Raw genomic sequence first — 13,907 nt, 5'->3', positions numbered from 1 at the left:
GTTTGTCTACTACAAATTTTGAGAACTACATACAGTTTTTTTCAATTACTTTTGCGCATTTTTCTGATGTACTGTAAGTGGTATGTTTTCAAAACTATAAGTACAAAACTCTAAACTGATAACACTTGGAATGGCCCCTATCTTATGTTCAGAACTTTTGATTGTGCATTCATTGGCGTTTCACACATTTTTCACCACTGAGTCATTTTTGCAAAATCAATGCTTTCCGTGAAATACCATGAGAACATTTCATTTAGTTACCAATACATCAGATAATAGGCTCACCATTTAGTCATTTTCATTTCAAAAAGTCTAAGCTATTGGTCAAATATTGAGTTTGGCCCAGAAAAACTCATTGAATAACACATGCATAAATGGCAAAAAAGACAGTAAAAGAAATATCATAAGAAACAAGGTTTTGAAGTGTTTGTCCTATATCTAGGAGATATAAGAAAGCTCAGGAAAAATTATTTGTTTTTTATACACATATTTAACCCCTTTTTTGGGTAGGCACAAATTACCAACTTTTCTCCTTCCATGATGGCAACACGTATTTCTGCGTGCCTGGCAGATATCTCAACTTGGATGTCAGCCTACCACCTCAAGCTCAACCTCGACAAGACGGACCACTGCAACTCGCTGTTGGCTGGGCTCCCCGCTTGTGCCATCAAACCCCTGCAACTTATCCAGAATGCAGCAGACCGTCTGGTTTTCAACCTTCCCAAGTTTTCTCATGTCACCCCGCTCCTCCGCAAACTCAACTGGCCTCAAGTCAAAGCTCGCATCCTCTACAAGACCATGGTGCTTACCTACGGAATAGCAAGATGAACTGCCCTTCCCTACCTTCAGGCTATGATTAAACCCTATACACCCCAACCCGAGCACTCCGTTCTGCCACCTCAAGTCTCATGGCCCTCCCAGCCCCCATCCCTGTCCAAGCTCTTTTCTGTCCTGGCACCCAAATGGTGGAACCAGATTCCCTCTGAAGCTATGACAGCAGAGCCCCTGCCCATCTCCAGAAAACATCTAAAACCCTAACTCTTCAAACAGTATCTTAAATAATCCTCCTTTAAGTTAATCCAATAGCAAACAATGCAAGATACGTGTTTCAAATCGCCCTTCGAAGTGCTGGAAGTAATATGCTACAGTGCAGTCAATTACAATAGATTACACAGTTTTCACATTAGGCAATGCACTTACATTACCCAACAAAACTGACAGAAAATGTATGATATCTGTAATATCTATCCAATGTGTAGTCAAAGGTGTGATCAATGAAGACATCCTCTACAATTATTCATGCAAAAAAAACAAAGGTGTACTGTCTGTAATCAAATGCAAGAAATTAAATGAATGAAAATAAAACATAACATTTAGCGCAGGTTTGCATCCAGCCTGTCTTGAGCATTCACCCATAAATTCTCATCCACATCACAGTGAATGTCCTCATTGTTCATGCACCGCGGGAAAAACCGTTCCGCATGGCGAATCCAAGCTTGACATTGGTCTGCATTGATGTTGTCGCATGCCTCATCCATGGCCAGAAGGAAGGTGGCACGCTCATGGGGATGGTGATTGTACACCTTCCACCTGCATGCTGAAAATAAATACTCAACAGGCCAACTCAATTTCATTAAGAAACACAATGAGGTGTGCAGCGTTGGAGTATCCAAGTAATGACCTACATCCTACCACACTATCTTCAGAGATACAGTGCCTTGCGAAAGTATTCGGCCCCTTGAACTTTGCGACCTTTTGCCACATTTCAGGCTTCAAACATAAATATATAAAACTGTATTTTTTTGTGAAGAATCAACAACAAGTGGGACACAATCATGAAGTGGAACGACATTTATTGGATATTTCAAACTTTTTTAACAAATCAAAAACTGAAAAACTGGGCGTGCAAAATTATTCAGCCCCTTTACTTTCAGTGCAGCAAACTCTCTCCAGAAGTTCAGTGAGGATCTCTGAATGATCCAATGTTGACCTAAATGACTAATGATGATAAATACAATCCACCTGTGTGTAATCAAGTCTCTGTATAAATGCACCTGCACTGTGATAGTCTCAGAGGTCCGTTAAAAGCGCAGAGAGCATCATGAAGAACAAGGAACACACCAGGCAGGTCCGAGATACTGTTGTAAAGAAGTTTAAAGCCGGATTTGGATACAAAAAGATTTCCCAAGCTTTAAACATCACAAGGAGCACTGTGCAAGCGATAATATTGAAATGGAAGGAGTATCAGACCACTGCAAATCTACCAAGACCTGGCCGTCCCTCTAAACTTTCAGCTCATACAAGGAGAAGACTGATCAGAAACGCAGCCAAGAGGCCCATGATCACTCTCGATGAACTGCAGAGATCTACAGCTGAGGTGGGAGACTCTGTCCATAGGACAACAATCATTCGTATATTGCACAAATCTGGCCTTTAAGGAAGAGTGGCAAGAAGAAAGCCATTTCTTAAAGATATCCATAAAAAGTGTCGTTTAAAGTTTGCCACAAGTCACCTGGGAGACACACCAAACATGTGGAAGAAGGTGCTCTGGTCAGATGAAACCAAAATGGAACTTTTTGGCAACAATGCAAAACGTTATGTTTGGCGTAAAAGCAACACAGCTGAACACACCATCCCCACTGTCAAACATGGTGGTGGCAGCATCATGGTTTGGGCCTGCTTTTCTTCAGCAGGGACAGGGAAGATGGTTAAAATTGATGGGAAGATGGATGGAGCCAAATACAGAACCATTCTGGAAGAAAACCTGATGAAGTCTGCAAAAGACCTGAGACTGGGACGGAGATTTGTCTTCCAACAAGACAATGATCCAAAACATAAAGCAAAATCTACAATGGAATGGTTAAAAAATAAACATATCCAGGTGTTAGAATCGCCAAGTCAAAGTCCAGACCTGAATCCAATCGAGAATCTGTGGAAAGAACTGAAAACTGCTGTTCACAAATGCTCTCCATCCAACCTCACTGAGCTCGAAATTTCAGTCTCTCGATGTGCAAAACTGATAGAGACATACCCCAAGCGACTTACAGCTATAATCGCAGCAAAAGGTGGCGCTACAAAGTATTAACCTATAAGGGGGCTGAATAATTTTGCACGCCCAATTTTTCAGTTTTTGATTTGTTAAAAAAGTTTGAAATATCCAATAAATGTCGTTCCACTTCATGATTGTGTCCCACTTGTTGTTGATTCTTCACAAAAAAATACAGTTTAATATCTTTATGTTTGAAGCCTGAAATGTGGCAAAAGGTCGCAAAGTTCAAGGGGGCCGAATACTTTCGCAAGGCACTGTAGCTGCACGTTGTCCAGGCACTTGGACGGCGCTGAGTTTCGGACAGATGGAAGCCGCTTCATCAACAAAGATACAGTATCCTTGCAGTGGCAACCCGTCATTCAGAGCAAAAGTTTTCTTGAGTAAAGCAGCTCCAAAATGCAGATGTTTCAGCTTAGCTCAGTGCTTTGTGGTAGAGGGGCACCCAGAGGAAAATACAGAGCATAGGGGTTGGTAATCCTCTCTAGTTGCGCCGTGATAGGCTTATTATTCTGTCACTCATGGGGACACTACCTCACCGCATAATCTACATGGATAGCTAGAAGGTTCAAGCCTCCTTGGGTGCTGCCATAGATTTCCATTAGAAGTGCCCATCCAAGAAGGCTCAAGGTCACTGTCCACAGATAAAATGACGTCAAATCATGTTATATTTACCGTAGCTTACATTGAACTGATCATGTCAACTTCAAACTTTTAAAATCTTAGCTAGCAAGCCAAACAAGCGAACATCATCATGAATCACATCAACAAACTACCTGCAAATTAATTTCAATCCCTATCATATGAAGAGAAATGATAGATAAATGGTTGGAAATTAAACAATGAGTGGTTTGGAAGGAATCAGTGGCTAACTGCAAGCGTTGCAAAGCAATCACTATTTTGCTTCCCCTGCCTGCTATTTGGTGGAGAGGGTATGTGGTCCAAGTTTGGGTTTAAGGGTCTTTTTTCCAAGCTTAAAAGGATGAACAATCACATGGGCCAAGAAAGGTTGAATATATTGGCCATGCTGTCTATCCAGCATGACTTCTGCCACATTCAAAACAACTGGATACTTGGAACTGGGTAATCTCAGACTTCTGTGAGTTCAAGACAACTGGGAACTCTAGAAAAAAAACTAGCTCCGACTGGGAAAATACGTTTTGAACAGTCATCCAACTTGGAATTCCAAGTCATGAACTCGGGGCTCATTCTAGAGCTCCAACCTGAAGATTACTGACGTCATGATTTGACCTTGTTCTTTTCCGAGTTACCAGTTGTCTCGAAAGCACCATATATCCAGAGAATGCCAGGCTGTGAGGACAAAGTTTGATGACAAAATTTGCCCACAAAAGATCGCCGCGCCATCTTCCTGTTCAAGTGAGCACAGCACAACAAGGAGTCAAAAAATGCCAGGGAGATATGTATACTGTAGCTAAGAAAGTAATACTAAGTGTATGTTGTGTAGTAAGCTGTTAATAGCCCATGTGATCACCCTAATAATTTGGTCCCTTTCCCCCTCATAACTTAGCCTACTGTTCTGACTTGGTGGTGCACATGTAGCCTATAGCCTGAGAAATATCATCATTGAATATTGTAAGAGTTTTCATTGTCTGCTTATATGCCCCCTTTATTTATTATACTGTTCTGAGTTGGTGTACAGGGAGAATACTGAGGGAACGGCCCATGTTCTGAATTCTGTCACTGTACAATTAAGAAGTGCTGAACAGATAGTTATATTGACTATGACTGTCTTAGCTCGCTCATTATTGTCTTAATCGAAATTATGGATTGTCTCTTATCCACTCATCGTTCCCTTATGCCATAGTTTGTACATCTCAATTGTCAGTGAAAAACCACATTTGTTTAAGAAAGTCATCCATATCAGCTATGTTTTTTAAAGGCAGTAAATGAGGCTGAATGAACAGTTTCGCTGCCAGACAAGGCTCTCCTAATAGCCAGGTGTAGCGGTGGTAAGGATTCCCTCCATGGTGCTGAAAATAAATATCTGCTGATGGTACAGCTCTATGTAGGCCCTAACAGTTTGTGGGCACTGTCAGCAGTTGATGTTACTCTTCAATAACACAGACCCCAAAGCAAATCAGGGGAAGGAAAATTGGTTTATTCAAAGAGGACAAATCATGCAGGTAGGTAGATGGTAGATGTTCATGCTCCCCTGTCTTCAGTGATTCTCTCCAGTGAACAGGGACAGGATGGGACAGGATGGGACAGGATGTAGTTTATAACCCAGCCCTAGCCTGTGGTTGACCAATTAGAATAATTGGGCCAATGGCTAAATAACAAGTATCCTATTTCAGGTTGGACCAATGAGAACATGCCACACATGAGGTCAGGACTGACATTCCTAACAGATGTTGAACTGAAAATGATTTCCATTGATAATTCCCTATTGACCGTTAGTACTCTATTGACATTTAGTACTCTTGACCTCACGTCCTCTGTGTTGTGTATTTATCTTTGAAATATTCTTACAGCACCGTTTGTCACCGTTATAGTGCAATTAATGTATTTTTTAGTATTGTGTTGTGTTATGTTGTGTAGTGTCTTTGCTGGCATGCATCTAAAAAAAATATTTTGTTTGGCCCACCAAGATTTATCACCACTGTATGGTTCACAGCAGCATCACCCTCTAAAATATATTTTGGTAAGTTATTTTTTGTGTTTGTGTGTTTGTGGTATATTGCCAATATACCATGGCTAAGGGCTATATCTAGGAACCCCTCGTTGCGCCGTGCGTAAGAAGTGTCCCTAGGGCCTTATTGCTTAAATGTACTATTATGATTTTACGCCAAAGTAAGTTCTGAAAAATCTGATATTGACAAGATCAGAGATGTACTGTATGTAACAAATGCATCCCTAATATACAGTAAACATGTATCCAAAATTAATTTGCTGCTGTCTTTTTGATGGGGGGTTTCACACTACTTTACTAAAATGTAATTTGTCAGCACAGTAACATATACCATTTATCCAAAGTAAGTCGATACATTTTCATATGTTACCACAGTGGGAATTGAACCCACAACTCCAGTGTCACTAGTGCCATATACTTACTAACTGTGCCACCCAGAACCACTACAATAAATTAGTACAGTACAATACTTTTAAATACAATACATGATTACAATACAGGTGGAAGGTGTATGATTTCCATCCCCATGAGCTTGCAACCCCCTCTTAGGACATGAATGAAGCATGCGACGTCAGGCTTGGATTCGCAATGCAACAAAAATATCCTCAAATGCAACAATGAGGACATTTACTGCAATGTTATTGAGAAACTATGGCCAAATGCTCAAGACAGGCTTGATGCAAACTAGTGCCTGCCAAACATTATGTTTCTTTCATTCAATTAATTTGTTTATAGTACACCTATGTTGTAATTATATCTAAACATCAATACATCTATATTTTGTATTAATGATTGTGAAAGATGTCTTACAGTAAATTCTCTCTCTCTCTCTCTCTCTCTCTCTCTCTCTCTCTCTCTCTCTCTCTCTCTCTCTCTCTCTCTCTCTCTCTCTCTCTCTCTCTCTCTCTCTCTCTCTCTCTCTCTCTCTCTCTCTCTCTCTCTCTCTCTCTCTCTCTCTCTCTCTCTCTCTCTCTCTCTCTCTCTCTCTCTCTCTCTCTCTCTCTCTCTCTCTCTCTCTCTCTCTCTCTCTCTCTCTCTCTCTCTCTCTCTCTCTCTCTCTCTCTCTGTGCCTACATTTCACTTTGTCTGTTATCCTGTGAGTATGTGTTGTGGTGTATGACTGTTTGTTTGTTGGTGGGAAAAGGGGGTACAAAGCCAAGTTGCCCATGGGCATACATTACCCGTAGGAAGACCCCAGTTAGAACTGGGCGGACCACCCACTATATTTTAGTGGCTAGTTAGCTAGCTGTTCGTGAAGCAGGCTACACTAGCTTAGGGGTTTTTGGATATGTATTATTTATATCCTTGGGTCCAGCTCAGACCCTTTTTCCCACACCCCATTACCCTGTGTTTAAAATAAACCTGAAGTGTTTGAAGTATTTTAGTTCTCACTCCTTTTCACTGTTATGATTTGCATGAGATATGTTATGGGTCTCGTTTCCATCCCCCCTAGACTGCAGGGCCAAAGGGGTTCATAACAGAACTGGGGGCTCATCTGGGATCTGGCTTTACAGATACCAATGACGCTCGTGCAAATTATTGTGGTGGTATAGTTCAGTGTTGAGCGTCACAGCTGGGAATAGCTGATGTAGCATTCGCGTTTGCTATTTGTTGGCTCTTGTGTTTTAGTGGTAGTTCAAAATGGCTACTTTTGATTTGAAATCCTTTTTGGATAACCCTATGTGGGAGGGTTTTGACAAATGTCGTAGAGTTGATTTACTGACCTTGGCCGCAGAGTTTAGTTAAAGCTGAGGTTAAACAACTGGTGTTAAATGTTTTGTTGGAAGAGCAAGTGCTTGTGTTACAGCTGCCTGAGCCTACTACCCATGTAGAACGAGGGAGGAGCTAAAGCTCCAGCCACATGGCCCCGTTTTGATCCACTAAGCGTTACAGAGTCCAGGTTAAAATCCTTAGAGATACTGGTGCGGCGCAGTCGTTTATATTGTCTGATGTGTTACCCTTCTCCGACAATACCTACTGTGGTTCCAGTGTGTTAGTACAGGGTATTGAAATGGGTTTTGTCCCAGTGCCATTGAACTTTGTGAATGTACACTCTGAGTTAATCAGTGGAATATTCAGAGTGGGGGTACGTCCTATGTTGGCAGTAAAAGGTGTGACCTTTATAATGGGTAACGATATTGCCGGAGGAAAGGTGGTACCCGTATTGGATAAAAGTGACCACTCTCTCTCCAATGAGCTTGTGTTGGACCATTACGGAAGACAAAATTGGGTAACCATTTTCTGTTAATGGTTATGTGTATGGCAACAAGATACCCCGAGGCCATTCCTCTGCAAAGGACTACAGCTCCGGTAGTGAGTAAAGCCTTAATTAAATTATTCACGACATTCGGGTTACCTAAGGTGGTACACACTGATTAGGGTACCAATTTCCTATCAAAGCTCTTCAAGCAGGTGTTAAAGTCCTTGTCAATTACGCACCGTGTGGCAAGCGCATATCACCCAGAGTCTCAGGGTGCGCTTGAACGTTGGCATCAGACACTGAAGTCTATGCTACGTAAATATTGTTTGGAATCTGAGAAAGATTGGGATGAGGGAGTTCCTCTAGTTTTGTTTGCTGCTCGTGAAACTGTATAGGAGTCCCTAGGGTTCAGTCCGGCTGAACTAGTGTTTGGTCACACAGTGAGAGGACCAATGAAAGTCCTTAAAGAACAGTTTTTGTCCCAAGAGTTGTGTGTGTGGGAGATGAGAATGTGTTGGACTACGTTAGTCGCTTTCGTGAGCGCCTACACCAAGCCTGTGCTCTCGCAAAGGAAGCTCTGTCTTCCTCGCAGAGGAGTATGAAAAGACACTATGATAAAGAGGCTGTTTCTCGTCCACTACAGCCAGGTGACCAAGTACTGGTGTTATTACCTGTTCCAGGATCTTCACTGTCAGCTCCTTTCTCTGGTCCTTATTTCATTGAAAAGAAATTACATGAAACTGATTGTGCTTCAAACTCCTGATAGAAAACGCCAATCTAGTTTTTGCCACATGAACATGTTGAAAGCACACCAGACCCGACCCATCACCCAGTTAGATAGTTCAAAAACAGCGGCAGGTACTACTGTCTTCTGCTGCTATGATAGTGGGCTGTCATATTAATGATGTTGATGGAGATGGATTAGAGTTTCGCAATACTCAGCAGCAGTGCGTTAGATTGCCCAACTCAGAAATGCTGCTGTCTCTCCAGTCAGGTCTGGTTCATTTAACGGATGGACAGGCCGACGATATTGTGAGGCTTCTACACAGTTTTCCATGTCTCTTTAATGACGTTCCTACTCGCACAAACGTGTTGGAACATTACATTAATGTTGGAAATGCTGCCCCTATCAAGCAACAACCATATCGTGTCAACACTGCTAAGAGGAAGATAATGAGGGATGAGGTAAGATATTTGTTGGAGAATGACCTGGCTACGCCAAGTTCAAGCCCTTGGAGTTCTCCTTGCATTCTGGTTCCTAATCCTGATGGTGCATCCAGGTTATGTACGGATTATCGAAAGGTAAATTCTGTCACAATGCCAGATTCGTTCCCGTTACCCAGACTGGACAACAGTATCGACACTCTTGGTGCTGCTAAGTATGTAACTAAATTAGATCTTTTAATAGGTTACTGGCAGGTTCCGTTAACCTCACGTGCTTCTGAGATTTCTGCCTTTGTTACCCCAGACAACTTCCTACAATACTCTGTCATGGCTTTTGGGATGTGGACTGCACCAGCCACTTTGCAACGACTGGTTAACTCCGTATTAGCTGGCGTTCCCGATTATAGTGCCTATCTTGATGATCTAGTGATTTATTCGTCTGAGTGGTCAGATCATGTTAAGTCTCTAAGGGTAGTATGTGAACGTTTGGCAGCTGCTTCTCTAACCCTGCACTTGGCAAAGTGCGAGTTTGGGAAGGCCACTGTTACCTATTTCGGCAAAGAGGTTGGCCATGGACAGGTGAGCCCTGTTGATGCCAAGGTCTTGGCTATAACTGCATTCTCCGCACCTACCACCAGACGAGAGCTACGCCGCTTTTTAGGGATGGTTGGCTACTACAGTAGCTTCTGTAAAAATGTATCTGCGGTAGTTGCTCCATTGACCGATTTGCTCAGTCCAGCTAGATCGTTTGAGTGGTCCTCTTATGTAATACCCCTGTACTTGCTGCTCCGGATTTTGAATGACCGTTTAAACTTGAGGTAGATGCTAGTGCCAGAGGTGCTGGTGCTGTTCTACTGCAGCAGGATAAGAGTGGAGTGGATCATCCTGTTTGTTATTTTTCTCGAAAGTGTAACAAATGTCAGGCTAACTATGCAACCATCGAACAAGAAGCTCTAGCTTTGTTGTTAGATCGGCAATACTTTGAAGTATATATTGGTTCCAGTGCCCTACCAATGATAGTATACACTGACCATAACCCCTTAGTGTTTCTAAGGGTATGTACAACCGTATGTACAACCAGAACCAGCGCCTTATGCGTTGTGCAAAATTGTGCACAACGCATAATTGTGCAAAATTATAATTTGGAGATCCGCCACAAAGAGGGTTCTGAAAATGTATTGGCAGATGCTTTGTCTCGTGTTTAAAAATTATTTTTGTATGTTTCGTAAGGTTGACTTTGCTTGTTAATCTTGTTGGGATTTGTTGTAAATACTTTGGTCGCAATCCTTATAGGGTTGCTCTTTTAAGGGTGGGAGTCTTACAGATATTTATTGTGTGTATATTTACTGTGTTTATTTGTTTTCTCTCCTTCTGCCCTAGTCACAGGTGGCAGTCGTCAGTCGCCAATCAGAAGACACACCTGCTCCTTTTCCCCTTACCCAATCACATCCCATTTTCCTTGGTTTAAAAACCCAGTCAGTTGTTTTCCCAAACATTCTCTCTCGAGATACATCTTTCTTTTGTTTTTGGTGCCTACATCTCACTTTGTCCTTTATCCTGTGAGTAGGTATTGTTGTGGTGTATGACTGTTTGTTTATTGGTGGGAAAAGGGGGTGCAAAGCCAAGTTGCCCATGGGCATACATTACCCGTAGGAAGACTTTGTCTAAGTACCCTAGTTAGAACTGGGTGGACCACCCACTGTATTTTATTGGCTAGTTAGCGAGCTGTTCGTGAAGCAGGCTAGACTAGCTTAGGGGTTTTTGGATATTTATTATTTCTTTCCTTGGGTCCAGCTCAGACCCTGTTTCCCACACCCCATTACCCTGTGTTTAAAATAAACCTGAAGTGTTTGACGGTAGGTTGAAGTTGTCTGGATTTATTTTAGTTTTCACTGTTCCTTTTCACTGTTATGATTTGCATGAGATATGTTACGGGTCTGGTTTCCATCCCCCCTAGACTGCAGGGCCAAAGGGGTTCGTAACAGGTTGTTTGGTGAAAGATGTCTCAACAAAATTAATGCCCAATAAAAGGTTTTGAACGTAAAACTTGCTGTATTACAAGTGTAACCTGTTTCGAGTTTTGTACTAAATTCACCACATACTTGTGAAATGGCACCAAAGCGATTGAAAAAACTGTAACACTCAGTGGGGGTGGCAGGTAGCCTAGTGGTTAAAGCATTGGGCCAGTAACCAAAAGATTGCTGGATTGTATCCCCGAGCTGACAAGGTGAAAATCTGTCGTTCTTCCCCTGAACAAGGCAGATAATCTCCAGTAGACTGTCATTGTAAATAAGAATTTGCTCTTAATTGACTTGCTTAGTTAAAGATTTTTTTACAAGAACCCCAGTGTTGGTGTTAATATCCAGAGTTTAGTATGATTGTCATTTTTACTCTGTGTTGAGTAAAACACTCAACCACATCCATCATTTTTCTCATTGCTCTAATTTGATTTGACTTACTAGAATCCCCCTTAGACGACGCCAATAGCTAGTCTCCGGGGTCCGACACATAATGAAAAATACATTACTTTACAAATGTAAAACATTAACATGTAGTGTGTGTGTGCACATCTATCAGTTTCACATACATGTCAATACATACACACAAAAAGTAGGTCACATGGGGAAGAGGCCATGAGGTGTTGCTTTATTTCTTTTTGGAATCAGATTTGCTGAATGCGATGGAAGGTAGTTCCATACAATCATGTCCCTGTATAGTATTATTATAGACCCCTGGAAGAATGTCTGGAGTAAGTGTGTGTGTCACTGATGCGTGTAAGTTGACTATGCAAACAATTTGGAATTTCCAACACGTTAATGTTTCCTATAAAAACAAGCGAGGCAGTCTCTTAGCCAAGAAAGACTGGGATGCATAGTACTGATGTTAGCACTCTGATTACGATGAAGAGCAAAATGTTCCACTGTTAATGCCAGCTGCAGCTTAACTAAGTCCTTCTTTGCAGCACTTGACCATATAACTGGACAATAATCAAGATAGGTATGCTTTCACTAACAAATTAGATGTGTGTGTGTGGGTGTGTGTGGGCACGGGATGAATATTGTAAATAAAGAATTTAAATTGATTTCTGCCCGAATGGGATTAGAAGTCACCACCATTGAACTATGAGACAACTGTTTTAGCAGACAAGCCACCAATAAGTCAGTGGTAGGGAAAAAAATACAAGTTGACAGGACCACCATTGTCATCGATTTCTTGTTACGATGCATATATAAACATATAATCCTCATAGCCTTCATGTTTATTTTTTTCTCGTAAAAGCACATAGATGTGTATGAAATGATAAGCAAAAACGTTGAATTTTGTCATAGCCTGAAATGTGCCTCACTTGCTTTGAATTTTGTGTAACGTCAGTAGTCTAGTCAAGGAAGCATCATGCAAAATACGCTACATGAACAAAAGTATGCGGACACCTGCTCTTCGAACATCTCATTCCAGAATCATGGGCATTATTATGGAGTTGGTCCCCCATTTGCTGCTATAACAGCCTGCACTCTTCTGGGAAAGCTTTTCATTAGATGTTGGAACATTTCTGCAGGGATTTGGTTCCATGCAGCCACAAGAGCATTAGTGAGGTTAGGCACTGATGTTGGGCGATTAGGCCTGGCTCGCAGTCATCGTTCCAATTCATCCCAACAGTGTTTGATGGGGTTGAGGTCAGGGCTCTGTGCAGGCCAGTTAAGTTCTTCCACACCGACTTCAACAAGCCATTTCTGTATGGACCTCGCTTTGTGCACAGGGGCATTGTCATGCTGAAACAGGAAAGAGCATTCCCCAAACTGTTGGCAGAAAGTTTGAAGCACAAAATCGTCTAGAATATCATTGTATGCTGTAAAGATTTCTCATCCACCAAACGTTACATTTGACACTATGCATTCGGGCAGGTAGCATTGTCCTGGCCTCTGCCAAACAAAAATTAGTCCGTTGGACTGCCAGATGGCAAAGTGTGATTCATCACTCCAGAGAACGCGTTTCCACTGCTCCAGAGTCCAATGGCGGCGAGCTTTGCATTACTCTACCGGACGCTTGGCATTGTGCATGGTGATCTTAGGCTTGGCTGCTCGGCCATGAAAACCCATTTTATGGAGCTCCCTGCGAACAGCTCTTGTGCTGAAGTTGCTTCCAGAGGCAGTTTGGAACTCTGTAGTGAGGGTTTCAACCGAAGACAGGCATTTTTTTTTACGCACTACGCGCTTCAGCACTCGGTCCCATTCTGTGAGCTTGTGTGGCCTACCACTGTTGTTGCTCCTAGACGTTTCTACTTCACAATAACAGCACTTGACTGGGGCAGCTCTAGCAGGGCAGAAATGTGACAAAATGACTTGTTGGAAGGGTGGCATCTTTGACAGTGCAACGTTCAAAGTCACTGAGCTCTTCAGTAAGGCCATTCTACTGCCAATGTTTGTCTATGGAGATTGCATGGCTGTGTGCTAGATTTTATACACCGGTAGCAACGGGTGTGGCTGAAATAGCTGAATCCACTAATTTGAAGGGGTGTCCACATACTTTTGTATATATTTTATGTCTTACCTGTGACGTGTTAATATCAGTTTTAAATTCTCTTTGCTAGTATTGTCATTACGCGTTATTATTAATTACGCGCCCAAAAACAACTAAGAAATGGCAAAAGGTAGCTAGGCGTGGCCAAATTTTGGCAAACGTAAGGTATCATATCATGCCACGTTCATGTGCTAGTCAGAACTAGCTAGGAAACTCTGAAATGTCTGACTTACTAACTGGTTGTAGCTATACACGTGCCGCATTCTATCAGTTAGCAAGTTGGACATTTCTGAGTTTCCTAGTTCTGACTAGCATTTGAACGCAGCATT

Source organism: Oncorhynchus mykiss, chromosome 12 (genome assembly GCF_057628025.1).
Source record: "Oncorhynchus mykiss isolate SJ-2025 chromosome 12, ASM5762802v1, whole genome shotgun sequence".
Taxonomy (NCBI): domain Eukaryota; kingdom Metazoa; phylum Chordata; class Actinopteri; order Salmoniformes; family Salmonidae; genus Oncorhynchus; species Oncorhynchus mykiss.
This window is presented reverse-complemented; position numbering follows the sequence as displayed.